The following is a 27,543-nucleotide window of genomic DNA, read 5'->3' as shown; positions in this document are numbered from 1 at the left end:
AAAATAGATGGGGGGGCAAGAATAGTATGGGAAATACAGAATCTAAAGAACTTGAGACACATGGTCATAAACTAAAGGGGGGGTAATGGTGGGGACAGGGGGATAGGGTGGAGGGGAATGAAGGGGGGGAATAGAACAACTGTAATGGCATAATCAATAAAAATAAATTAAACAAACAAACAAAAAAATCAATAACATAATTAAGTTATTCTGATTAAATCAATTTACATGAATGTTTTATTTTGCCAGAATACCACTTAATGGTTTTTTACATGTTTGTCACAAAAAGGAAATCCAGACAAAATGGAATAAATGGAAAGAGTAGTATGGAACTATTCTAGCTACTGGAAGAGGAACCAAAGAAACTATATTGCCAATTGTTGACTAGTAGAGTCACAGCCATATAAAGAGCATATTGTGAGGATTTTTCTACAAGTATTTATGTGGCTCAGAAGTATTTGCACAGCATGCAAAAATACAAAACTTGCAAGTGAACAATAACTTAAAAACTCAGAGCACCTATATTTTACCAGCAGTCTTGATAAGCCTTTGATATTTTTACCTAATTTCAGCTCTGCTTTTATTTTACAATTTTAAGAATTAAGTAGTGAAAAAATGCCCAAGCACAAATTGTTCAAAGTCACATGCAAGTTGAGTACACTGCTAGAATTAGAAGTCACAGCAGCCACATTCACACTGCAGATAATCTTTTGCCTTACGACCTTAGAACACTGAAAGTTTGCTTTCTCTGCTTCTCATTCCAAGAAAAAATACAATTAGTGAACTCTGAGATGTGTCATCTTCTTTTTCTTTCCTCACTAATTTCATTAAAACAAACATGCTCAAAACTGTCTATCACATCTACCCCACATTTGCAGAGTCTAAAGCGGAGGAGAAAGAAATCCTTGGTCACTGTCCCAGAAACAGAAACAGGCCACTAGGACAGGTTGAATAGGAACAAGTCAGCGAATGGCCAGAGCAGCGGTCATCTGTCTGCTTGCTTCCTTTAATATACATTTACCTTTCTCTCTTACACTTCCCACCCCCCAAACTGAGCCACAGAGATATACCTTTGTTTGATGGAACTCACTTCTGCCATTCTGGCAAACTTTCTGCTAGTCTCCAAATGAGAATTGGGGAGGAAGAGCGTGTCTCATGCATATTTTTAACCTCAGCATGTAGCAAAGTGCTTGCCACATAATTAATACTAAAAAGTGTTGAAAGAATAAAATATAATGTGAGTTTGCTCTAGTTCACTTCTAAAGCATGCTTACATTTGACATCTCATTGCCAAGTTATTATGAACCATGCCTAGTATAAGTAGTGAAATACCTTTATATAATTTCTTATTTCTTTCCTCAGAGTTTATGATCATGTTTTATCATTAAGACTTCTATCATCTCTCATAGACAACAAAGTCCAGAGAAACATTAGCTGAATCATGCATAGTATTGTGGTTAAAAGGGCTAACCATGTAGATAGGCTGTCTGGATTCAAATCCCTGCTCCACCACTAACCAGCTGTTGACATTAGGCAACCTAATTAATTATTCCATGACTCCATTAATCCATCTGTTATAATACTATCTACTTCATCAAGCTGTGTGAGTATTAAATGAACTAATACTCATAAGCCATCTAAAATAGTATCTGGCACATGGTAAGTATTATATAAATGCTTGTTTTTTAAATTCTTTTTTGAGATATTATCATCAGTCAACTATGAAGAAGTTACTGAGTATTTGTTATATGAAAAAGTCATGGTAGACTACTCAACATCTCTATAAAAATATTTCACTCTAGAGGCAATATTTGAATTGGTAGAACCTACCAAGGCCCAAGAATAACTGTGTGATGATGGGGATAGCTCATAAAAGTAAACTCCTCTTTTCCATTCCTCTCTCCATGTTTGTAGTCTCTCAAAATTTTAGAGTAATATTTTCCCTTAAAATATAGAAACTTTCTTTAAAGCAGATAGCTTCTCCTTGCCAAATGGAGTAGGCTTTGGCACCTGGCAATATGGAGAGTAGAATATTCTGAAAAAATCCAGAAAAAAACACCAATGGGAAATGATTTGTAAAAAAGTCTCTTTTACGTACATAGCTAAGAATACAATAAATACAGAAAATTCTCAGAAGCTACAAAATAAAGAAGCATCAGGAACACATTGCGGTAAAAGAAACTCAAATGACTCCTGCCCCAAGGACGTGTGCTGACTCCTAGAACCCAGGGGGGAACTTCTTAAGGATACATTGGATGGATTAGAAAGAAATTTGCCACAAGATAGTAACATTTATTATAAAGCTAGAGTAAATCTGATCATTTAGTAATGTTGTGAGATAGGCAAACTGATCAAGAAAATAGAAAAGTGTTCAGAAATTAACACACATACGATAATATGTGATAGATGACCGAGATATTATTCACATTGGGGGAGAGGGTATCACAAATTGAAGGAAATGTGATATCTGACAGAAGTGTTAGTACAGACTGGAAGAGAAGAGGTGTTATTACAAATTATAAATAAATGATCTAGGGTAATTGGGTATCTTGACTTAAGAAAATGCTCTGCCTCATGCAAAAAGACTATCACTCTGAAGTAAATTAAAGACCTACGAGAAAAGCAAACTATAAACCTTTTAAAAGATAATATAGAAAAGTATCTTCAAGATTTCAGGGAAGGAAAATTACTAACCAGAAAGAAATAATGATAAATTTTACTACATTGATATTAAACATTCTTTATCAAATGACACTATAGAAAGAGAAGGAAATGAGCAACAAAGTGGAAAAAGACAAATGCAACACATAATTGGCAAAGGACTAATACAGAGAAGATAGAAAACTATGACCAATTTATGAGAAAGAAACGAGCCATCTAACAGAAAAAAATTGCCTAAATGTATGAACACTTTAGAAAAGAAGGGTCTTAGCTGTCACTAAATATGTAAAAACATGATAATCTCTACTAGTAATCAGATAAATGCAAATTAATACAGATTGAAATATCAATGCACCACTTCCACCTTGCCAAAAATAAACAAGCCAAATAATATCAAGTGTTGGTGAGAATATAAAGCAAATAAAATTTGCATACACTGTCAATTCAAGAATAAGTTAGTAAAGCCATTTTGCAAAAACAATTTGGCATTAGCTAGGAAAGTGATAATATACATATGCTAGTTGAAGGGAAAATTAAATTTTTAAAAATCCTGATCTATTCAAAAGATGGTACAGAAACAGAAAAGAACCATATGTAAAAAACAAATAAAAAGTACAAAATAAAATGGAGGAATTAAATCGAAATATATATCACGAATCGCACTAAGTATAAAATTCACATTTAAATGTTTAAATTTATGAGTAAAGAAATAGTTTCATGTTGTATTTCTAAGAAATGTTCAGCTATATTGCTACTTATAAGAAACATTTGGATGATTAATATAAAATATAAATGAATGGATTCAAAAACTATGGTACATATACACAATGGAATTCTATGCAGCAAAAAGAAAGAAGGAGCTACTACCCTTTGCAACAGCATGGATGGAACTCGAAAGCATTATGCTGAGTGAAATAAGCCAGGTGGTGAAAGACAAATCCCATATGATCTCACCTTTAACAGGAAGCTAAACAACAAAACAAACAAGCAAGCAAAATAAAAATAAAGACACTGAAATAGAGAAAAGGCAGACAGTGACCAGGGGGAGAGGGGAGGGAATTTCAGGGGAAAAGGGGAAGGATTTATAGGAACTAGTATAAAGGACAAATGAACAACAACTAAGGGGAGTGAAAATGGGAGGGAGGTGGGGACACTAGGGAGGGGGTGGGCTGGGATGGGAGTAGAAGACAGAAAACTGTACTTGAACAACAATTAAATTTAAAAAAGAAAGAAAGGAAACTAAAAAAATATATAGGATTTTTAAAAAGATTTTATTCACTTATTTTTAGAGCAAAGGGAAGGGAGGGAGAAGGAAAGAAATATCAGTGTGTGGTTGCCTCTCATGTACCCCTTACTGGGAACCAGGCCTGCAACCCCAGCACACCCCCTAAGAATCAAATTAGCAACCTTTTGGTTCCCAGGCCAGACTCAGTCCACTGAGCCACACCAGCCGGGGTAGACATAGAATTTTTAATAAGAAAAAAAACACATTCCAGATAAAATCACTCAAAGGAAATCTGATGTAGCTATATTAAAATCATACAAAAATGGATGTTAAGGTAAAAAGAATTATCAGATTCAGTACACAGTGATAAATTTTTTATTAAAAGAATTCTAACATCTTCCAATATGTTTCTTCCTGATAACACAGTTCCTATGGCAGACAAGCCAGGTATTCACCAAACATGGAACTGCAGTTAGACTATATTTCCAAGCCTCCCCTATTAGATGCAGCCATTAGACCATCTCACCAATGGAATGTGAATGTTTCATTTCTATGCCAAGTGGATAGCCCTACTATTACTTATTTAGTAAATCACACTTAATGATGATTATAACTATTAGAGATACTTGAGTATTAAGACAAAGTCATGACTTTCAAAGAGTTTCAGGATTCTGGGGAGATATACAGAGAAATAAGCAAGTACAATGCAATAGTCATTGATCCGATGTATTGAAAATATATACAAAGTACTATAGGAACCAAGAGAAGTGCTAGGTTTACCTGGGGAAGTTAGTCATGTCTTCACATCACAAAGGAACTGACACTTAAACTAGTTAATGAAAGCAGATAAAATGAGGAGACAGAGAAAGCAACCCAAAGGCATGAGGATCTAAGGCTAGCCAGTTTGAAGCACACAACCCATGTAGGGAAATGATTTCTGACCTAGTACAGTGACATAGAGCAAGGAGAGGAGAGACCATATTCCAGCAGTGTTAAAGAAGTAAACAGAAATGAATAACTTACTGAGAATTAAAGAAGATAGCACATGAAGGATTATACTCAGGAGAATGTGGTAACATTATCAGAAAAGGAAATTAGAAAAGCACATTATGAAGTAATTGTGCCTAAATTTGAAAGGAACTTTTTTAAAAATATATATTGCATTGATTATGCCATTACAGTTGTTCTATTCCCCCCCTTCATTCCCCTCCACCCTGCACACCATTCCCCCCACCTTTAGTTTATGACCACATGTCTCAAGATTTTTAGATTCTATATTTCCCATACTATTCTTGCCCTCCCCCCTATCTATTTTCTACCTACCATCTATGCTACTTATTTTCTGTACCTTCTCCCCCCCTTCTCCTTCTCCCACTCCCCTGTTGCTAACCCTCCATGTGATCTTCATTTCTATGGTTTGCTCCTGATCTAGCTGTCCTCTTAGTTTGCTTTTGTTTTAGGTGTGTTTGTTAACGACTGTGAGTTTGCTGTCTTTTCACCGTTCATCTTTTTAATCTTATTTTTCTTAGATAAGTCCCTTTAACATTTTATATAATAAGGGCTTGGTGATGATGAACCCCTTGAACTTGACCTTATCTGAGAAGCACTTTATCTGCCCTTCCATTCTAAATGAAAGCTTTGCTGGATAGAGTAATCTTGAATGTAGGTCCTTGCCTTTCATGACTTGGAATACATCTTTCCAGCCCCTTCTTGCCTGTAAGGTTTCTTTTGAGAAATCACCTGACAGTCTGATGGGAACTCCTTTGTAGGTGACTGTCCCCTTAGCTCTTGCTGCTTCTAGGATTCTCTCCTTCATTTTAATCTTGGCTAATATAATAATGATGTGCCTTGGTGTGTTACTTCTTGGGTCCAACTTGTTTGGGACTCTCTGAGCTTCCTGGATTTCCTGGAAGTATATTTCCTTTGCCAGATTGGGGAAGTTCTCCTTTATTATTTGTTCAAATAAGTGTTCTACTCATGGCTGTTCCTCTTCCTCTTCTGGTATCCCTATAATTTGGATGTTGGAATGTTTAAAGATGTCCTGGAGGTTCCTAAGCATCTCCTCATTTTTTTGAATTTTTGTTTCTTCATCCTTTTCTGTTTGGTCAATTTTTTCTTCCTTCTGGTCCACTCCCTTGATTTGAGTCCCAGTTTCATTTCCATTACTGTTGGTTTCCTGTGCATTTCCCTCCATTTCCATTAGTTTAGCCTTCATATATTCCTCTAATTTGTGACTAAAATCAGCCAGTTCTGTGAGCATCCTGATCACCAGTGTTTTAAACTGTGCGTCTGAAAGTTTGGCTATTTTTTGGTCGCTTAGAGTTGTGGGCTCTGGAGCTTTGAGTTCTTTTTGAGTCATAATGTTTTGGTCTGTTTGAGCCTGTTAGGTATGAGGAGTGGAGCCCTAGATGTTCACCAGGGTGGGGCCACCCAGGTCACTAGGTTGTGACACTATGTGGGGGCGAGGTCAGAGAGGGACAATAGTGGTCCCCTCTGCTGCTTCCCGATGCTGGGGCCTACTTGGTCTGTCTCAGACTCACTGCTCACTCCTTCGCTGGTTATCTGCACGTGAATGTGTGACCACAGTCAGCCCTCAGTGAGTCCACCACCCTTTGCCCTCACTGGGATCTGCCCACTGCCTGTGTGCCTGGGTCTCGTGTCCGGGTAGGTCCAGTGGTTCTTTCCTGCCCTACCCCACTCTGCTACTGGCTCTGCCCCTCTTACCAGTTTGGCTAAAGGGTTCATTGTTATCAGACTTCTGTATAGTTCAATTTTCTGTGGTTTGGCTGTGTTTTTATTGCTAAAACTTTGTTGTTTTTAAACTTGGTTCTGAGAGAAGGCAGAGTGTTCCCACCTACACCTCCATCTTGGCGGAAGTCCTGAAGGGAACTTTTTAACTCAGGGTCCTTTGTATATACTTCATGGCTGAGACAGTAGGCTTTCATAATTTTGCCTGGAGAATGTTTAAAGTGAAAAATAAGAGTACCAAGGACAGCCTAGTTTACCCCAAATGCTTAGCAACCTGGTGCTAAGTACCAGGAGAATCTGCAAGTCCAAGTTATAGGGCAACCAAAATTCTAATTACTTGTAAAATTTCTCCCCAGTAAACTGCTAAGAAGACTGGGATAGTAAAGCATGTTTCTAAACCTTTGCTATCAGATTCTTTGGAGGCATGTTAATCCTCCCACAGAATAACAATCTGCACTATGAAAAAGGAAACAAGAAAATCCACTTAGTGTTTAATTATTTTTACTTAAGACTCAGTAGAGCAGAACAATCTGTTGTGTCAGAATATGGAACTGTTCTTGGGCTCAATCCTTTGCAGAAACATCAAACTGGACCTGGAAAATGTCCAAAGCAAGCTTCTCCCTGCTCCAGCCCCCCTTGTGTTCTCTTTCTCAATGTAAAAGTGCTAAACTATTATGCTTGGAGGAGAAAAAAAGAACCAGCTTATTATGAGATTCAAATTACAGCTCTGACACCAGAGCAAGATTGAAAAATAAATTTATAAAAATTTAAATGTGCTTCATATTATGTTTGAACAGTTCTGGTGTCATAAAGAGAATGAAAGGAGATGCATTGGCCCCCAGGAGAAAAAATAACCAGGAGTAGGTACCTGTAGAACAACTTGAACTCACTGCTTTCTATCTTTTATGTTTTATTCCTAATTTTTTTAAAAAATTATTTAATTATTGATCAAGTACAGTTTTCTGTGTTTTATTCCCATCCCAGCCCACCTCCCCCAGTGCTCCCCACCTCCTCCCCATTCCCTCCCTCGCCTTAGTTTTTCTCCATGTGTCCTTTATACTTGTTCCTGTGAACCCTTCCCCTTTTCCCCTGAAATTCTCTCCCCTCTCCCGTCAGGTCCGTGTCAGCCTGATCTCTATTTCAGTGTCTTTGGTCATATTTTGCTTGCTTGTTTGCTTTATTGTTTAGCTTCTTGTTAAAGGTGAGATTGTATGGCATTTGTCTTTCACCACCTGGCTTATTTCACTCAGCATAATGCTTTCCAGTTCCATCCATGTTGTTGCAAAGGGTAGGAGCTCCTTCTTTCTTTCTGCTGCATGGAATTCCATTGTGTATATGTACCATAGTTTTATGATCCATTCATCTACTGATGGGCACCAAGGTTGCTTCAAACTCTTGGCTATTATAAATTGTGCTGCTATGAACATTGAGGTGCATAGGTTCTTTTTGGATAGGGTTCTTAGAATATACTCCTAGCAGTGGAATTGCTGGGTCAAAGGGCGTATTCATTTTTACTTTTCTGAGAAAATTCCATACTGTTTTCCAAATGGTTGTACCAGTCTGCAATCCCACCAACAGTGAACTAGGGTCCCTTTTTCCCCACAACCTCTCCAACATTTGTTGTTTGTTGCTTTGTTTATGATGGCCATTCTGACTAATGTGAACTGGTATCTCACTGTGGTTTTAATTTGCATCTCTCTGATAGCTAGCGATATTGAGCATCTTTTCATATGTCTCTGGGCTCCCTGTATGTCCTCCTTGGAGAAGTGTCTGTTCAAGTCCTTTGCCCATTTTTTAATTGGGTTGCTTGTCTTCTTAGAGTGGAGTCTTGTAAATTCTTTGTATATTTTGGAGATTAAACCTTTGTCTGAGGTATCATTGGCAAATATGTTTTCCCAAATAGTTGGTTCTATTTTTATCTTAATACTGTTTAGCCATGCAGGAGCTTTAAATTTTGATGAGATCCCATTTGTTTATTCTTTTCTTTATGTCCCTTGCTCTAGGGGACATATCAGTGAACATGTTGCTGTGTGAAATATCTGAGATTTTCCTGCCAGTGTTTCCCGCTAGGATTTTAATGGTTTCATGGCTTATATTTAAGTCTTTTATCCACCTTGAATTTATTTTGGTGTATGGTGTAAGTTGGTGCTCAAGTTTCTTTTTTTTTTTCACATAGCTGTCCAGTTCTCTCAACACCATTTGTTGAAGAGGCTATTTTTTACTCCATTTTATGTTACTGCCCCCTTTGTCAAATATTAGTTGCCCATAGAGACTTGGGTTTATGTCTGGGCTCTCTATTCTGTTCCATTCATCTATGTTTCTGTTCTTATGCCAGTAGCAGGCTCTTTTGGTTACAGCAGCCTTGTAATACAGTTGGATATCAGGTATTGTGATCCCTCCTACTTTGTTCTTTTTCTCAAAATTGCAGCTGCTATTCAGGGCCGTTTATGGTTCCATATAAATTTTTGAAGTGTTTGTTCTATGTCTGTTAAATATGCCATTGGTACTTTAATAGGTATTGCATTGAATCTGTAAATTGCTTTGGGTAATATGGACATTCTGATGATGTTAATTGTTCCAGTCCATGAACACAGTATATGCTTCCATTTGTTTGTGTCTTCCTTGATTTCTTTCTTCAGTGTTGTGTAGTTTTCTGTATACAGGTTTTTTACCTCCTTAGTTAGGTTTATTCCCAGATTTTTTTTTTTTTGCTATATTGAATGTGATTTTTTCCCTTGATTTCTGCTTCTGCAATTTCATTGTTAGTATACAAAAATGCCTTTGATTTCTGGATATTGACTTTCTATCCTGCTGTTTTGCCAAAGTCATTTATTAGGTTGAGTAAGTTTTGGGGTAGAGTCTATGGGATTTTCCATGTATGCTATCATGTCATCTGCAAACAGTGACAGTTTTGTTTCCTCCTTTTCAATTTGGATGCCTTTTATTTCCTTTTCTTGTCTGATCACTGTGGCTAAAACTGCCAATACTATATTGAATAGAAGTGGTGAAAGTGGATATTCTTGTCTTCTCCCTGATCTTAGTGGAAAATAATTTAGTTTTTGGCCATTGAGTATGATGTTGGTTGTAGGTCTTTCATATATGGTCTTTATTATATTGAGGAATGCTCCCTCTATTCCTACTTTGCTGAGTGTTTTTATCATAAATGGGTGTTGTACCTTATCAAAAGCTTTTCCTGTATCTATTGATATGATCATGTGGTTTTTATCTTTGCTTTTGTTTATGTGATGTATTACATTTACTGATCTGGGAATATTAAACCATCCTTACATCCCTGGGATGAATCCCACTTGGTCATGGTGTATGATCTTCTTGATATATTGTTGGATGCGATTTGCCAATATTTTGTTGAGGATTTTAGCATCTATAGTCATCAGCGATATTGACCTGAAGTTTCCTTTCTTTGTTGTGTCTCTATCTGGTTTTGGAATTAGGATGATGCTGGCTTGATAAAAAGAGTTTGGGAGTCTTACATCATTTTGGATTTTTTGAAATAGTCTGTGAAGTATAGGGGTTAGCTCTTTCTTAAATGCTTTGTAGGATTCTCCTGTGAAACCATCTGGTCCAGGACTTAAGTGTGACGGGAGTTTTTTTATTTACAGCTTCAATTTCGTCTGCTGTTGTTGGTCTGTTCAGGCTTTCTGCTTCTTCTTCATTGAGTTTTGAAAGATTATATTTTTCTAGAAATTTGTTCATTTCACCTAGGTTTTCAAATGTCTTGGCATACAGTTCTTAGTAATTTCTTACAATACTTTGTATTTCTGTGGTATCAGTTGTAATATCTTCTCTTTCCTTTCTGATTGTGTTTATTTTGGTCCTCTCTCTTTTTTTCTTGATGCACCTGCCTAAAGTCTTGTGAATTTTGTTTATCTTTTCAAAAAACCAGGTCCTGGATTCATTGATCCTTAGAATGTGCTTTTAGTCTCTATGTCATTTAATTCTGCTCCGATCTTTGTTATTTCCTTCCTTCTACTTGTTCTGGGCTATCTTTGTTGTTGTTCCTCAAGTTCTTGTAGGCGTACTGTTAGGTTGTTTATTTGAAATGTTTCTATCTTTTTTAGTTAGGGCTGTATTGCTATGAACTTCCCTCTCAGGACTGCCTTCACTGTGTCCCATAAGTTTTGGGTTGTTGTGAGTTCATTTTCATTTATTTCCAGAAACATTTTGATTTCTTCCCAATTTCATTCTTGACCCATTCATTGTTTAATAGCATGCCATTCAGTCTCCATGATTTTGGGTGTGTTGGTTTTTTTCCTTTGGGGTTGGTTTCGAGTTTCAGTCTCTTGTCGGAGAAAATGCTTGGTATGATTTCAATTTTCTTCAATGTGTTCAGGCTTTTTTTGTGTCCTATCATGTGGTCTATCTTTGAAAGTGTTCCATGTGCATTTGAAAAGAATGTGTATTTAACTTCTTTGGGATGAAGGGCTCTCTCTATATATATCAGTTAAGTCCATTTCAATTAGGGCACTGTTCAATGCCACAATATCTTTGTTAATATTCTGTTTGGAAGATCTATCCATTTTTGATAGTGGGGTGTTAAAATCCCCTACTATAATTGTTTTGCTGTCAATATCTTTCTTGAAGTCCTTTAAGATTTTCTTTATATATTTGGGTGCTCCTATGTTGGGTGCATATATATATTTACAATATTTATGTCGTCTTGGTGGACTCTTTCCTTGAGTATTATGAAATGACGTTCTGGGTCTCTCTTTATGGCTCTTTTTTTTGAAGTCTATTTTGTGTGATATGAAAATTGCTACCCCAGCTTTTATTTTTCTTGTTCATTTGCTTGGAAAATTTGTTTCCAGCCTTTCACTTTTAGTCTGTAATGGTCTATTGTCCTGAGGTGGGTCTCTTGTAGGCAGCATATGTGTGAGTCATGCTTTCTTATCCATACAGCTATTCTGTGTCTTTTGATTGGAGCATTTAATCCATTTACGTTTAAGGTTATTATTGATAGGTACTTATTCATTGTCATTTTTACACCTGTGTTTCTCATTGTTTCTCTCTTTTCCTTCCTTTCCTTAAAGCAGTCCTTTTGGTATTTCTTGTAGGGCTGGTTTGGTGGAAGCATATTCTTTTAGACTTCTTTTGTCTTGGGAGCTCTTTATTTGGCCTTCTATCTTGACTGAGAGCCTTGCTGGATAAAGTAACCTTGGTTGTAGGCCTCTGTTTCTCATTACTTGGAATATTTCTTGCCATTCTCTTCTTGCTTGAAGTGTTTCCATTGAGAAGTCGGTAGCTAACCTTATTGGGGCTCCCTTGTATGTTCCTTCTTTTTTCTCCCTTGCTGCCTTTAAGATTCTCTCTTTGTCTTGGAATTTTGCCATTTTGATGATGATGTGTCTTGAAGTGGGCCTCCTTGGGTTCCTCTTGAGTGGGACTCTCTGTGATTCCTGGATTTGTGTGACTTTTTCTCTTATCAAATTAGGGAAATTTTCCCTCATTACTTTTTCAAGTAGGTTTTCTATCCCTTGCTCTTGTTCTTCTCCTTCTGGTACCCGTATTTTTTGGATATTATTATGTTTCATATTGTCTTGCATTTCTCTTAATTTCTCTTCATTATTTCTGAGCCTCTTTTCCTTTTCTTTCTCTTTCTGGGAGCTTTTTTTCTACTTTGTCTTCCAACTCGCTGATCCAATATTCTACTTCATTGATCCTGCTTTTGATTCCTTCTACTGTGTTCTTCAGTTCAGATATTGTATTCTTCATTTCTTCTTGGCCTTTGCTGATAGTTTTTATTTCCTTTTTCATGTTGATATAGTTTGCAGTGAGTTCATTTTAGCTCCCCTGTAGTTTCTGGTAGCTCATTGTGAGCTCTTTGAACTTCCTGATAACCCATGCTTTGAATTCAATATCTGATAGTTGACTTGTTTCTATTTCATCTAACATTCTTTCTGAGGCTTCCTCCTTTTTTTTCATTTGGGAGTTTTTTCTTTGTCTTCCCATTGTTTGTGAGACTCTTCTTGTTTCCCTCAGCTTTTTAAGTTAATCTGTTCTGACTCCCTGGGTTTATGGTGTGAACTTCTGTGGTTGCATACCTGTGAAATTCAGTGGTGCAGTCTCCTTCAGGTATCTTGATGTTCTCTGCTTCCACCTACCTTTTTTTCTGTGTGTGTGTGATCAGCTGGAGGGGGAGGCAAAATGGCTTATGAGAGCAGGAAAGTATTTTATGATATTTACAGTCACAGCCAGTAGAGAAGAAATAGAAGATCTTTAGGCTATATATAGTGCTAACCATAATCTTCAACCCAACTTGCCACTTTTAAGAAAGAATAGACAAAAGATAAGTCTCTTGTTGGGAAGGGAAGGCTCGTGAGTTGGATCTAGAAAGCAGTGAGGTTGCGGGTGGTCAGATTGTGAGGTAAAGTGAGAGTAAATAATAGTAAATGGGTGTAGCATGTGAGCAAATAGTTTTAATCACTACAGTAATAGAATTCAGGAACCTGTAAAGTGGGCTAAGATCTGGGAGATGTGTTGTGAAGTATTTACAGTTGTATAGAACAGCTATTATTTACAATAATATTAGAGCAACTATCATATGACAGACTCTATGTGATCTGTCTGAGTAGGGGGTATAGAACTTTGGGTAGTGTGCTAAAGGAAAACAATTGGCATGAAGTATAGAGGATACAGTATAGCAATACACTGTGGAGGAGAGAACAGGGGAAACCTGTCAAATAATACAATATAACCAGCCAAGACTAAGAAGCTTATACAGGAAGAGGAGGAATACAAAGATACTATTAAAGTGTAAAAGAAGTAAGAATAATGAAAAAATAATAATACAAATATGCAGCAACTTGTGGCTTCTCTGCTATAGCAAAGTGAAATTTGTCTCTGTCTCTACTGTTGGGATGCCCCTTCTTTGGGTCCCACTCTGGTCTTTTCATGGTTCCCAGTTGTTTGTGTCCCTTGTGGGTAAAAGAAAACAAAGCAACAAACAAAGAAACAAACAAAAAGGCAGGAGAAGGGAGGAAAAAGCGATAAGTTTGGAAAGAAAGAAAGAAGGACTAAAACAGGAAAAAAGAAAGGAGAGGAAAAAGTGTTGAAAGATAAAACAATAATACAATTAAAAAATATAAGATTACTAAAGAAAAAAAAAAATCCCTTGTTGGTTTCAAACTGTCCAAACCACTTTTTATGGGTGCAGCAGGCTGAGGGTGGATTGGTGTACTCTCCCAAGAGCTAGCTCAGCGCTTCTCCCCAGTGCTCCACGAAGGTGATCTAGGTTCTTTTCAGAACACCTTCCCTGGGGACCTCTCTGTGGGCTGGGGTGCAGGTATGCGTGCCCCAGCCAGGCTGCCTGGGTCCCGCAGGATCTGGCACAGTTCTTTTCAGTTCTGTGGGCGAACTCAAGTGCTTCCACCCTCCTCTGGATCGCTGCCAGGCTGGGGGGAAGCAAGCCAAGCTGTCCTCGCAGGAGAACACCTCAGTCCACTTTCCAAAAAAAACTTCTCCAGAAAACCTGCCTCTTAGCCAAGCCCAATCCCCAGCCAGACCAGTGACGTCAATGCGCCTCTCAAATCTCCCAGGCTGGTGACCACAGAGTCCGCAGTTGAACATGGCCCTTTGTCCTTGTTACACTCTCTGTAAACTCAAACAGACAGGTCTCTGCCCAGTGTTGCCCAGCCTTGCTTAGACAGGGAGGGAGGGAGCTGATGACCTAGCTCTCTCCCAAGGATCCTGCAGCAGGCCCAAGGCTTCCAAAGAGTCTGCCATAGACCCGCCAGGTGCCAGGCTCCTGAAAAGTCTGTGGCAGGCTCCCCCCGGCGCTGGTTGCCTACCGAGGCCACTGGGTGCCAGGGCTCCTGTGGCAGATGCCCCCAGTGCTGGTTGAAGACCAATGCCTCTGGACCCTGACTGAGGCCCCTTAGCACTGCCCAAGGGCACTGGCTGCAGCTGCAGATACTCTTGTCTTTACTCAGGTCCCCGAGACACCACTGACCTGCTTCTGTCTGGTCCTTCAGTGTCCATCACAACCTCTGGCCTCTTATTTTCATAAATGCTGGAAAACTGTTGGTTGTTTGTACTGTTCCTCAGTAGATCTGCCCTATTCTAAATCTTTTAAAATTTTTAAATCATGTTTTATGATTATGCCTTGTAATATAGTTTGATATCAGGTATTGTGATCCCCTCCTACTTTGTTTTTTCTCAAAATTGCTGCAACTATTCAGGGTCATTTATGGTTGAATGAACCAATGAATATATATATTAAAATATATATATTAAAATATATTTTTGAAGTGTTTGTTCTATATCTGTGAAATAAGTCATTGGTATTTTAATAGGGATTGCATTGAATCGATAAATTACTTTAGGTAGTATGGACGTTTTGATTATCTTAATTCTTGCAATCCATGAACATGGTATATGTTTCCATTTGTTTGTGTCTTTCTTAATTTCCTTCTTCAGTGTTGTGTAATTTTCTGAGTACAGATATTTACTTCTTTTTTATGTTTAGTTATAGGTACTTTATTTTTCTTGTCATGATAGCAAAATGGGATTTTTTCCTGATTTCTGTTTCTGATATTTTGGTGTTGGTGTACAAAAATGCCTTTGATTTTTAAATATTGACTTTCTATCCTACTGTTTTGCCAAATCCACTTATTAGGTTGAATAGCGTTTTGATGGAGTTGATAGGGCTTTCTTTGTACACTATCATATCATCTGTATACAGTGATAGTGACAGTTTTGCTTCCTCCTTTCCAATTTGGCTGCCTTCTATTTTTTTTTTTTTTTTTTTTTTTTTTGTCTAATAGCTGTGGCTAGTCACTGACATCAAAACAGTTTAGTACTGGCATAAGAACAGCCACATAGATCAATGAAACAGAATAGAAGCCCCAGAAATAAACCCAAGTCTCTATGGTCAATTAATATTTGACAAAGAGGGAAGAAGCATAAAATGGAGTACAAATAGCCTCTTGAACAAATGGTGTTGGGAGATCTGGACAGCTATATGCAAAAAAAAAAAAATGAAACTCAACCACCAACATGTACCATATGCAAAAATAAATTCAAGGTGTATAAGAGCCTTAAATATAAGTCATTTCACCATAAAAGTTCTAGAGGAAAACATAGGCAGGAAAGTCTCAGATATTCCATGAAGCAACGTTTTCACCAATATGTCCCCTAGAACAAGGGACATAGGGGAAAGAATAAACAAATGGAATTTCATCCAAGTAAAAAGCTTCTCCACGGGGGTGGGGGGGACCATCAGCAAAATGAAAAGAGAATAAACTTTATGGGAAAATATATTTGCCAATGATACTTAGGACAAAAGTCTGACCTCCAAAATACATAAATAACTTACATGACTTCACTCCAGAAAGGCAAACAATTCCATTAAAAAATGGGCAAAGTACCTGAAAAGACACTTCTCCAAAGAGAACAAAGCCCAGAGACATGTGAAAGAATGCTCACAGTCACTAGCCATCAGAGAGATGCAAAATAAAAAAAACACAATGAGATATCTCTTCACACTGGTCAGAAAGGCCATCATAACCAAATCAACAAAAAACAAGTACTAGCAAGGTTGTAGAGAAAATGGAACCCTAGTACACTGTTGGTAGGAATGTAGACTGGTGCATCCACTGTGGAAAACAGTGTGGAATTTCCTCAGAAAACTAAAAATGGAACTGCCTTTGACCCAGTTATTCCACTGCTGGAATTGTACCCCAAGAATCCTGAAACACCAATTCAAAAGAACCTATGCACCCTAATGTTCGTAACAGCACAATTTAGAATAGCCAAGTGAGAGAAGCAACCTAAGCGCCCATCAGTAAATGAGTGGATCAAAAAACTGTGGTACATTTATACAGTGAAATACTACACAGCAGAAAGAAAGAAAAAGAAAGAAAGAAAGAGAGAAAGAGAGAGAGAGAGAGAGGGAGGGAGGGAGGAAGGGAGGGAGGGAGGAAGGAAGGAAGGAAGGAAGGAAGGAAGGAAGGAAGGAAGGAAGGAAGGAAGGAAGGAAGGGAGGAAGGGAGGAAGGAAGGAAGGAAAAGGGAGGGAGGAAGAAAAGAAAGAGAGAGAGAGAAAATAAAGGAAGGAAAGAAGGAAGAGCTCCTACCATTTGTGACAGCATGGATGGATCTGGAGAGCATTATATGAGGTGAAATAAGCCAGGTGGTAAAAGGCAAATACCATATGATCTCACCTATAAGTGGAATAATATAATCAACAAACAAGCAAGCAAAATATAACCAGACACATTGAAATAAAGAACTGACAATAACTAGAGGGGAGGGAGGAGGAGGAGAGTAGGGGAAGGGTCATCAAAAAACATCTCTAAAGGACACATGGACAAAGCCAAAGGGGGATAGGATTGAGGGTGATAGGTGGGAAGGTGGATGGGCAGGGGAAAGTGGTGGTGGAAAAATGGATACAGCTGTATTTGAACAATAAAAATAAATAAATTATATTTTTGATTATGCTATTATAGTTGTCCCAATTTTCCCACCTTTGCTCTCCTCTATGCAGCACTTCTTATTCCCTCAGCCAATCCCCCCAACTTTGTTCATGTCCATTGGTCATGCATATAAGTTCTTTGACTACTCCATTTCCTATACTGTACTTTACACCCCCATGGCTATTCTGTAGCTTCCTATTTATATTCTTAATCCCCTCACCACTTCACCCAGTCCCCCAACAGTCTCCCAGCTGGCAACCCTCAAAATGTTCTTTATATCCAATGTATCCTCCCTATTCTTCTTGTTTACTTAGTTTGTATTTTAGATTCAATTGTAGATAGACATGTATTTGTTGCCATTTTATTGTTCATTGTTTTGATCTTTCCCTTGAATAAGTCCCTTTAACATTTCATATAATAATGGTTTGATGATGATGAACTCCTTAACTTGACCTTTTCTGGGAAGCACTTTAGCTGCCCTTCAATTCAAAGTGATAACTTTTATGGGTAGAGCAATCTTTACTATATGTCCCTGCTCTTCATGACTTTGAATATTTGTTGTCAATCCCTTCTAGCCTGTAAAGTTTCTTTTGAGAAATCAGCTAACAGTATTATGGGAATTCCCCTGTGTATAACTACCTACTTTTTTCTTGCTGCTTTTAAGATTCTTTTTATCTTTAATCTTTGGCATTTTAATTATAATGTGTCTTGGAGGGGGCCTCTTTTCATCCATTTTGTTTGGAACTCTGTGCTTCCTGGACTTACATACTTATTTCCTTTACAAAATTAGGAAATTTTTCTTTCATTATTTTTTATATAGATTTCTGATTTCTTGCTCTTTCTCTTCTCCAAGCACCCATATTAAGGAATTGTTGGAATGCTTGAAGTTGTCCCACAGGCTGCTTACAATATCCTCATTTTTTTTTTGGGGGGGGGGGTTCTTGCTGTTTTCATTGGTTATTTTTTGCTTTCTTATGTTCCAAATCATTGATTTGATTCTTGGATTCATCCACTCTAGTGTTGTTTCTCTATAAATTGTTCTTTATTTCAATTACTGTATCTTTTATTTCTGACAGGATCTTTTTTATGCTGTTGATTTTCCTCACTAAGTTCCTTAAGCATTCTTATAACTAGTGTTTTGAACTCTGCCTCTGATAGATTGCTCAACTCCATTTTGTTTAGCTCTTCTTCTGGAATTTTCATCTGTTCTTTCATTTGAGCGATGTTTCTTTGTCTCCTTGTTTTGGCAAACCCCCTGTGTTTGTTTCTATGTATTTTGCAGAGCTCCTATGACTCACTGTCTTGGTAGTGTGGCCTAATATAGTAGGTGTCTTATAGGGTCCAGTGTCACAGCCTCCCCTATCACCCAAGCTGGATACTCAACATGCACCCTCTAGGTGTACTGAGTACATGCTCCTCTTGTCATTGAGCCTTGATTGCTATTGGCAGGTCAATGGGAGGGATTTACTGAGGACAGTCAACTGCAAGGATTGGCTGTGACCACTGACCTCCAACGTCCACCCCCTGTGGAGGATCAGCTATGCAGGGGCAGGGTGGTGGTGCTCCAACGTGGTCCACTGGATATGCAGGTTCTGGATTTCCTGGCTAATGCAGGCCAAGTTCGGGCCCCACCTCTAGTTTGCCTGGAGCCACCCTGCATGAACTACAAAGAAATCTGCAATTGGATGCTACTTGTTCTGGGCTTGAAGGTTCCAAGGCAAAGCCAAGCTGTGAACCTAGGCTGGCTATTGCTAATGCCTACCTGAAGTCACTTCTTAAGAGGCACGGGGGTTGGAGGCTTGCTGAGGCTGACTGTGACTTGTTTGAGAGAATTTAGAAAGTTGTGAAGCATGAGCCAAGACCAGCCATTCATATGGGAAAGCCACTGTTAACAGCTCAGATAGGCCCATAAGACAGGTGGTGCAGAGTCTTAGGGGATCTCCAGGACAGAGAAAACAGTGTTAGCAAGGTTGATGGAGTCTTAGATATGGCACTCACCTGCCAGCTCTCTGGTTCTGTAGGGTAGAGTTTAGAAAAGTAAATATGGCCTCTGCCAAACTTTCTGTCTGGAAGAAAGCTGTCCCCAGCTCTCTCCTTGATGCCAGACATTTCAGTTTCTCCCCATAAGCTACTGGCATCTTTCAAGCTGTTATCCCAGTGCTGGAGCTCAGAGGGACTGAGTTTGATCTGTTTGCATTTTCTTCAAATGGAATTGAATGGGACTCCAGCAGTTTCTTCTACTGACTCAATCCCCACTGATTTTTGTAGCCAAAAGTTATGGTGACTTATCTTTCTGGCACTGGAACCCTGGACTTGGGTACGAGAGACGGCTGGTGTGGAGCTGGAACTCCTTGCTCCTGAGATATCCCTCCCAAATTTTTATCCACTATAATGTGGACACCAGCCCACAGTGTCTTCGGTTTCCTGGATGAGATACGAGACAAATTCACACAGACTACCGAGTCCTGTGGAGGAAAAAAGACAACACGGCTCCGCTCTCAAGGGGAGAGTGCCTTGGACACAGCCAAGGGCTTGGAGACAGCCTGGCCACTCTCTCAAGAGGAGAGCATACTGGCCCTTGCCCAGACAGGCTTTTATTGAATTCAACTAGCCAGGAATACAGGTAAAGTTCATTAATCATTGTCAGAGAGTAAGGATCAAACAATACACAGCATACAAAGAACTACAAGGGCCTATTCTGAGTCAGAGTCTGTTAGCTAAAGGACTACAAAACTTTGGGAAACAAACTCATTTCCTGCTTGGACCCTTATCATTTAATTGAGAGCATTCTCAACAAAGCAGGTTTTGCAGGATTTTACGTATTTTTTCTTAAACCTGATCACCTGGGGAACTGCCCTTTCCAGCACAGGGCTGCACTGCCCTCTGTCATTGTTTCAAGCTTGTCAGGCAGGGGAAGTAAGGCAGCCAAGAGATTAGGAGACTACTTACAGACAGAATGAGGACTCAGGCTATGTCAAAGCCAAGGGGTGAGGGTCCATTACCCCCTTTTGCTATAACCCCCCCAAGTCCTTCCCTGGGGCCTCCCCATGATCATGCCTATCTTAGGTCATTCTCCCCTTGGGAGATTTTACCCATTATTAGCTAACAGATCAAGCATTGGGAGCCAGTTATGGATGAAGTAAAAGGACTGGAATGGGAGCTCCCACCAGGGAGATAAGCTTTGTCTGCTTAGTAGCTTATGGTCCAAAGGTTTCTCACTCAGCCTTAGCCACAGGGGATTACAGCTTCTGAAACCAGGCAGGGAAGTTCCCAACACCACCACACATGGGTGTGGGACCAGCCCAGTCCATGTCCCTGTGTTAACTCCTCCTACCAGTCTGGATGGAAGTGGTTCTTCAAATCCATAGTTGGATTTCCATTCAACTTGATTTCTGACTGCTCTTAGTGATAGTTGTTCTAAAATTTTGTTGTAATTTTTTTTGGTTGTGCAAGGAGGCAACCCATGTTCACCTATGCCTCCATCTTGACCAGAAGTACCTTCACTTTCTCAATGTCTTCAGAGATCATGGATAAGACCATCTCAGAACCTAGACTTTGAGCATTCCATTTTCATATTGGGCCCAGAAATAGTTGCACTGGCTAACTGAAAAACTGGACCACATCCAGGATCCGACTTGAATTTACTTAGAAGCTGGACTGACTCCAGAGTCAAACTAGACCCAGCTTAAGCAGAAACAGGTTCAAGATGAGGCCTCGGGTGAATAAAATTGTGTTTTAAAGCTGAACAATCAGACTTTATCTTTGGCAAAATTAACATTACCAGAGATATTCTTGTTTTTCCCAAAGATATTATTAAATTACACTGAGCAGAGTGGAGACCTTTTAACCTCTGTAAACTCATACATTTATAAGGTATCCTAGAGAAAAAGGGAGCTAAGCCAAGCCCTTACCAGTTTCTCATGACTAAGATGAGACCTGCTGGGACACCCTACTCACTCTAGACCCTGAAGATGGGATTCTGGGAAAACCGGTGAGATTTCTTACCAAAATCTGCTCCTGCACATCTTTATCTATGGTGCTTGGTAGAGAAAGGTAGTCCCACATTGTCCCTTCCTTTGCAAACTCAGCATCATAGGCAAAGACATTTGTAAGAATTAGTTCTTTGAACTATGACTTTTGAATTTGCATTCGGGTGCCCACTGCTCATCCCTCCTTTCTCCCCCAGAGAATTTGGCTTGGCAACTATCAGGTTGAGGGCCCCATAATATGGATAGACAAAAATGTGGGTTGCATCCTATTTGGAGGTAGGGTTCTGCCAACCACTACCAGGTCTCAGTGTCTTTCTTTGGGCTATTTTGGGCAGTGGCTCTGAATCTTGGGAAACCCCCCCCCCCAAGATCTGTTGCACCTTCTTTGGGAATATTTCTTGTGTCCATGGGGTTGTTCAATACTGCCAGAAACATTTTTTTGAAAGTTAAACATTTTTTAATTTATCCTATTACAGCTGTCCCAATTCTTTCTCCTTTGCCCCCTCACCCTCAGCCTGCCCACATTGCCGCAGTCAATTCCCACACTACAGTCCATGTCCTTGGGACATGCATATGTGTTCATTATGGGTGCTTTACCTTCTTTCCACCAGTCCCTACCTCCCCCTATTCTTTCTACACCTGTCAATCTGCTCCATGTTTCTGTGCCTCTGATCTATTTTGCTTGTTAGTTTATTTTGTTAATTAGATTCCAATTATAAGTGAGATCATAGGTACTTGTCTTTCATTGACTGGCTTATTTCACTTAATATAATAATCTCCAGTTCTATCCATGTTGTGGGGAAAAAAAGAATGTCTTCTTTTTTACTTCTATATAGTATTGCATTGTGTTAATGTACCATGGCTTTTTTAGCCACTCATCTACTGATGCACTTGGGCTGTTTCTAAATCTTGGCTATTGTTAATAACACTGCTATGAAAATAGGGATACATATATTCTATTTAATTAGTGTTTCAGGGTTCTTTAGATATGTTCCCAGAAATGGAATTGCTGAGTTAAAAGGCAGCTATATTTCTCAATTTTTTAGGAGACTTCATGCTGTATTCCAGAGTGGTACCACCAGTCTGCATTCCCACCAACAGTGCTTTAGGGTTTTCTTTCTCCACAACTTCACCAACATTTGTTGTTTGTTGATTTATTAATGATTGTCATTTTGGCAGGTGCGAGGTGATATCTCGTTATAATTTTAATTTGCATCTCTGTGATGACTAATGATGTTGAGCATTCTTTCATATGTCTATGGACCCTCTGTATTTCCTCCTTGGAGTAGTGTCTGTTCAAATCCTTTGCCCATTTTTTAATTAGATCGTTAGCCTTCCTGCAGTGGAGTCATGTGAGTTCTTTACATATTTTGGAGATAAAACCTTTGTCTGATGTATCATTGACAAATATGTTCTCCCATACAGTGGGTTCCCTTTTCATTTTGCTGATGGTTTCTTTAGCTGTGCATAAGCTTTTTAATTTGAGGTAGTCCCATTTGTTTATTTTTCCCCTGTTTCTCTTGCCATAGGAGATATATTAGCAAAAATATTTCCTTGTGAGATATCTGAAATTTTACTGCCTATGTTTTTCTTTAGGACTTTTATGGTATTTTCACTTATATTTAAGTCTTTTATCTATTTTGAGTTTATTCTAGTGTATGGTAAATTGGCGGTCTACTTTTATTTTTTTACAAGTACTATTCCAGTTCTCTGAACACAATTTATTGAAGACACTGTATTTACTCCAGTATGTATGCTCCTGCCCCTTTTATCAAATATTAATTGACTGTAGAGACATGGGTTTATTTCTGGGCTCTGTATTCTGTTCCATTGATCTATGCAACTGGTCTTGTGCCAGTACCAGACTGTCTTGATTACAGTGGTCTTGTAGTAGAGTTTGATATCCAGTATTGTTATACCTCCAACTTTGTTCTTCTTTTTCAAGATTGCTGAGGCTATATGGAGTGTTTTTTGATTCCATGTAAATTTTTGGAATATTTGTTCTACAGTTGTGAAATATGCCATTGGTATTTTAAATAGGAATTGCATTGACTCTATAGATTACTTTGGGTAGTATGGACATTTTAATGATGTTCATTCTTCCAATCCATGAACACGGTATACACTTCCACTTATTCGTATCTTCCTCATTTTCTTTCTTCAGTGTCCTATAGTTTTCCAAATACAGGTCTTTTCCTACTTAGTTAAATTTATGCCTAGTTACCTTTATCTTCTGTTGTTGCAATAGTAAGTGGAAATGTTTTCTTAGTTTCTCTTTCTAATAGTTCATTATTAATTTACAGAAATGTCATCAATTTCTGAGTATTGATTTTGTATAATGCTACTTTGCTAAATTCATGCATTAGGTCTCATAGTTTTTTGGTAAATCCTATAGGATATTATATATACAGTATCATGCTATCTTCAAATAATGACTGTTTTACTTCCTCCTTTCCAATTTTGGTGCCTTTTATTTCTTCTTCTTGCCTGATCTCTGTGGCTAGGATTTCCAGTACTATGTTGAATAAGAGTGATAAAAGCAGACATCCCTGTCTTGTTCTTCATGTTAAGGGAAATTATTTTACTTTTCACCCATTGAGTATGATGTTGTCTGTAGGTTTCTCATCTATGGCCTTTATTGTGTTGAAGTGTGATTCCTCTATTCCCACTTTGCTGGGAGTTTTTATCATAAATGGGTGCTAGATTTTATAAAATGCTTTTTCTGCATCTATTGATATGACTATGTAATTTTTGTCTTTCACTTTATTTATATGATGATTGCATTTGTTGATTTGTGAATATTGTACCAACCTTGAATCCCTGGGATGAATGCCACTTGATCATAATATATGATCTAATATATTGCTGGATCAAGTTTCCTAATATTCCTTGAGTTTATCGTCAATATTCATCAGGGATACTGGTCTATAATTTTCTTTCTTTTCTGTGCCTTTACCTGGCTTTGGAATTAGGATAATATTGGCTCATAAAAGAGTTTGGAAGTCTTCCCTCTTCTTGAATTTTTTTGAAATAGTTTGAGGAGGGGTGTTAGTTCTTCTTTGAATAATTGATAAAATACTCCTGTGAAGCCATCTGGCCCAGGGCTTTTGTTTGCTGGGAGTTTTTTATTACTGCTTCAATTTCAGCAGCTGTTATTGAGCTATTCAGGTGTTCTGCTTCTTCTTGATTTAGTTTTGGAAGATTGTATGATTCTATAAATGTATCTATTTTGCTCATTTGTCCAGTTCATTGGCATATATTTGTTCACAGTATTTTCTTACAGTCTTTTGTATTTCTGTGGTAGCCATTGTTGTTTCCCCTATTTCATTTCTGATTTTATTAATTTGGGCCCTTTGTCTTTTTTCCTTTATGAGTCTGGTTATAAGTTCATCACTTTTGTTTATCTTTTCAAAGAACCAGCTCCTGGATTAATTGATCTTTTAAATTATTTTTATTTTTATTGTTTTAGTCTTTATGTCATTTGTTTCTGCTCTGATCTTGATTGTTTCCTTTCCTCTACTCTTTTTTGTTTTGTTTGTTGTTGCTGTTCTAATTCTTTAAGTGTGGTGTTAGATTATTTATTAGAGTTTGTCTCTCTTCTTGAGGTATGCCTGTAATACCATGAACTTCCCTCTCAGTACTCTTTTTACTGTGTCCCATAGGTTTTGAGTTGTTGTGTGTTCATTTTCATGTGTTTCAAGGTATGTTTTGATTTCTTCCTTCATCTCAATGATGACCCATTTGTTATTTCATAGCATGCTATTTAGCCTCCAGGTATTTGAGTAATTTTGTGGGATTTTTTTTACTGAGGCTGATTTCTAGTTTCATGCTATTCTGATCCAAGAAAATGCCTGATATGATTTCAATTTTTTTGCACTTGTTAAGACTTATGTTGTGTCCTACCTTGTAGTCTATCTTTGAGAATGATTGAGGCGCACTAGAAAAGAATATGTCTTTTGATGTTTCATCATGAAATGTTTTGCAAATATCAATCAAATCAATTCCATATAGTGTGTCATTTAAAGTTGCCATTGCCTTGTTGATTTTTTTTTGTCTCAAAGATTCATCCAATAGCGACAATGGGCTGTTAAAATCCCTTAAAATGACTGTATATTTGTTGATCTCCTCCTTAAAGTCCACCAAGATTTTATTTATATATTTATATGGTCCTATATAGGACGTGTTCATGATTATAAGCATAATATCCTCTTGTTGGGTTGATCCTTATAGCATTATATAGAAATCTTCTATATCATTTTATGGCCTTTCTTTTTAAGTCTATTTTTTCAGATATTAAGTATTGCTACCACGGTTTTTTTCATCTCCATATGCGTGTAATATTTTTCCATCCCATCATTTAAGCCTATGAAGAAAGCCAACACTGAAGAAAGAAATCAAGGAAGACACAAACAAATGGACGCATATACCGTGTTCATGGATTGGAACAATTAACATCATCAAAATGTCCATACTACACAAAGCAATTTATAGATTCAATGTAATACCTATTAAAGTACCAGTGGCATATTTCACAGAATATACAAGCAATCCAACAATATAACAAATGCTTCAAAAGTTTACATGGAACCATAAACAACCCTGAATAGCTGTTGCAATTTTGAGAAAGAAGAGCAAAGTAGGAAGGATCACAATACCTGATACCAAACTGTATTATAAGGCCACTGTAATCAAAACAGCCTGGTACTGGCATAAAAACAGGCACATGGATCAGTGTAACAGAATAGAGAGCCCAGAAATAAACCCAAGTCTCTAACACCAATTAATATTTGACCAAGGGGGCAGCAACATAAAATGGAGTAAAAATAGCCTCTTCAACAAATGGTGTTTGAGAAAACTGGACAGCTACATGTAAAAAAAAATGAAACTTGAGTACCAACTTACACCATGAACAAAAACAAACTCAAGGTGGATAAAAGATTTAAATATAAGCTGTGACACCATTAAAGTTCTAGAAAAGAACATAGGCAGGAAAATCTCAGATATTTCACGCAGCAACATTTTTACTGATATGTCACCTAGAGCAAGGAACATGAAGAAAAGAATAAACAAATGGGATCTCATCAAAATAAAAAGCTTCTGCATGGCTAAAGAAAACATATAAAAATAAAAAGAGAACCAACTGTGTGGGAAAACATATTTGCCAATGATACCTCAGACAAGGGTATCTAAAAATACCATATATATATATATACCATATATATATATGGTATATATATATATGGTATTTTTAGATACCCTTGTCTGAGGTATATATATATGGTGTGTGTGTGTGTATATATATATATATATATATATATATATATATATATATATGGTATTTTTAGATATCCTTGTCTGAGGTATATATATATCTGAGGTATATATATATGGTATATATATATATATATATATATAAACCCTATATCTTTATAATCTAAAAAATATATAAAGAACTCACACTACTTCACTCTAATAAGACATGCAACACAGTTAAAAAAGGGGCAAAGGACTTGAACAGACACTTCTCCAAGGAAGACTACAGAAGATCCAGAGACACATGAAAAGATGCTCAGTATCACTAGCTATCAGAGAAATGCAAATTAAAACTGCAATGAGATAGCACTTTACACCAATCAAATGGCCATCATAAACAAAGCAACAAATAACAAGTTTTGGAGAGGTTGTGGAGAAAATGGAACCCTAGTGCACTTGTTGGTGGGATTGCAGACTGGTACAACCACTATAGAAAACAGTATGGAGTTTTCTCAGAAAACTAAAAATGGATCTGTCTTTTGACCCAGCAATTCCACTGTTAGGAGTATATCCTAAGAACCCTGAAATGCCAATCCGAAAGAACCTATGCACCCCAATGTTCATAGCAGCATAATTTACAATAGCCAAATGCTGGAAGCAACCTAGGTGCCCATCAGTAAATGAATGGATCCAAAAACTATGGTACATTTATACAATGGAATTTTATGCAGCAGAAAGAAAGAAAAAGCTCCTACCCTTTGCAACAGCATGGATGGAACTGGAAAGCATTATGCTGAGTGAAATAAGCCAGGAGGTGAAAGACAAATGCCATATGATCTCACCTTTAACAGGAATCTAATCAACAAAACAAACAAGCAAAATATAACCAAAGACACTGAAATAGAGAGCAGGCTGACAGTGACCAGAGGGGAGAGGGGAGGACATATGGACAGTAACAAGGGGGGGAGTGGAAATGGGAGGGGGGTGGGGAGGTCTGGGGGTGGGCTGGGATGGGGGTAAAAGGCAGGAAACTGTACTTTAACAACAATTAAAGTTTTTTTTAATTTTAAAAAGATAGCCTTGCCAAATAAAATAGTTTTAGTTGTACATCTTTGCTTTTCATTAATTGAATACCTCATGCCAATCATTTCTAGCCTGAAGTGTTCTACTGAGACATTATTATTGGAGCTACCTTGTAGGTAACTAACTATTTCTCTCTTGTTGCCTTTAAGATTCTC

The sequence above is a fragment of the Artibeus jamaicensis genome, unplaced genomic scaffold (genome assembly GCF_021234435.1).
Source record: "Artibeus jamaicensis isolate MK-2021 breed Jamaican fruit bat unplaced genomic scaffold, CSHL_Jam_final contig_452, whole genome shotgun sequence".
Classification (NCBI taxonomy): Eukaryota; Metazoa; Chordata; class Mammalia; order Chiroptera; family Phyllostomidae; genus Artibeus; species Artibeus jamaicensis.
The sequence above is the reverse complement of the archived record's forward strand: the minus strand, read 5'-3'. Positions refer to the sequence as shown.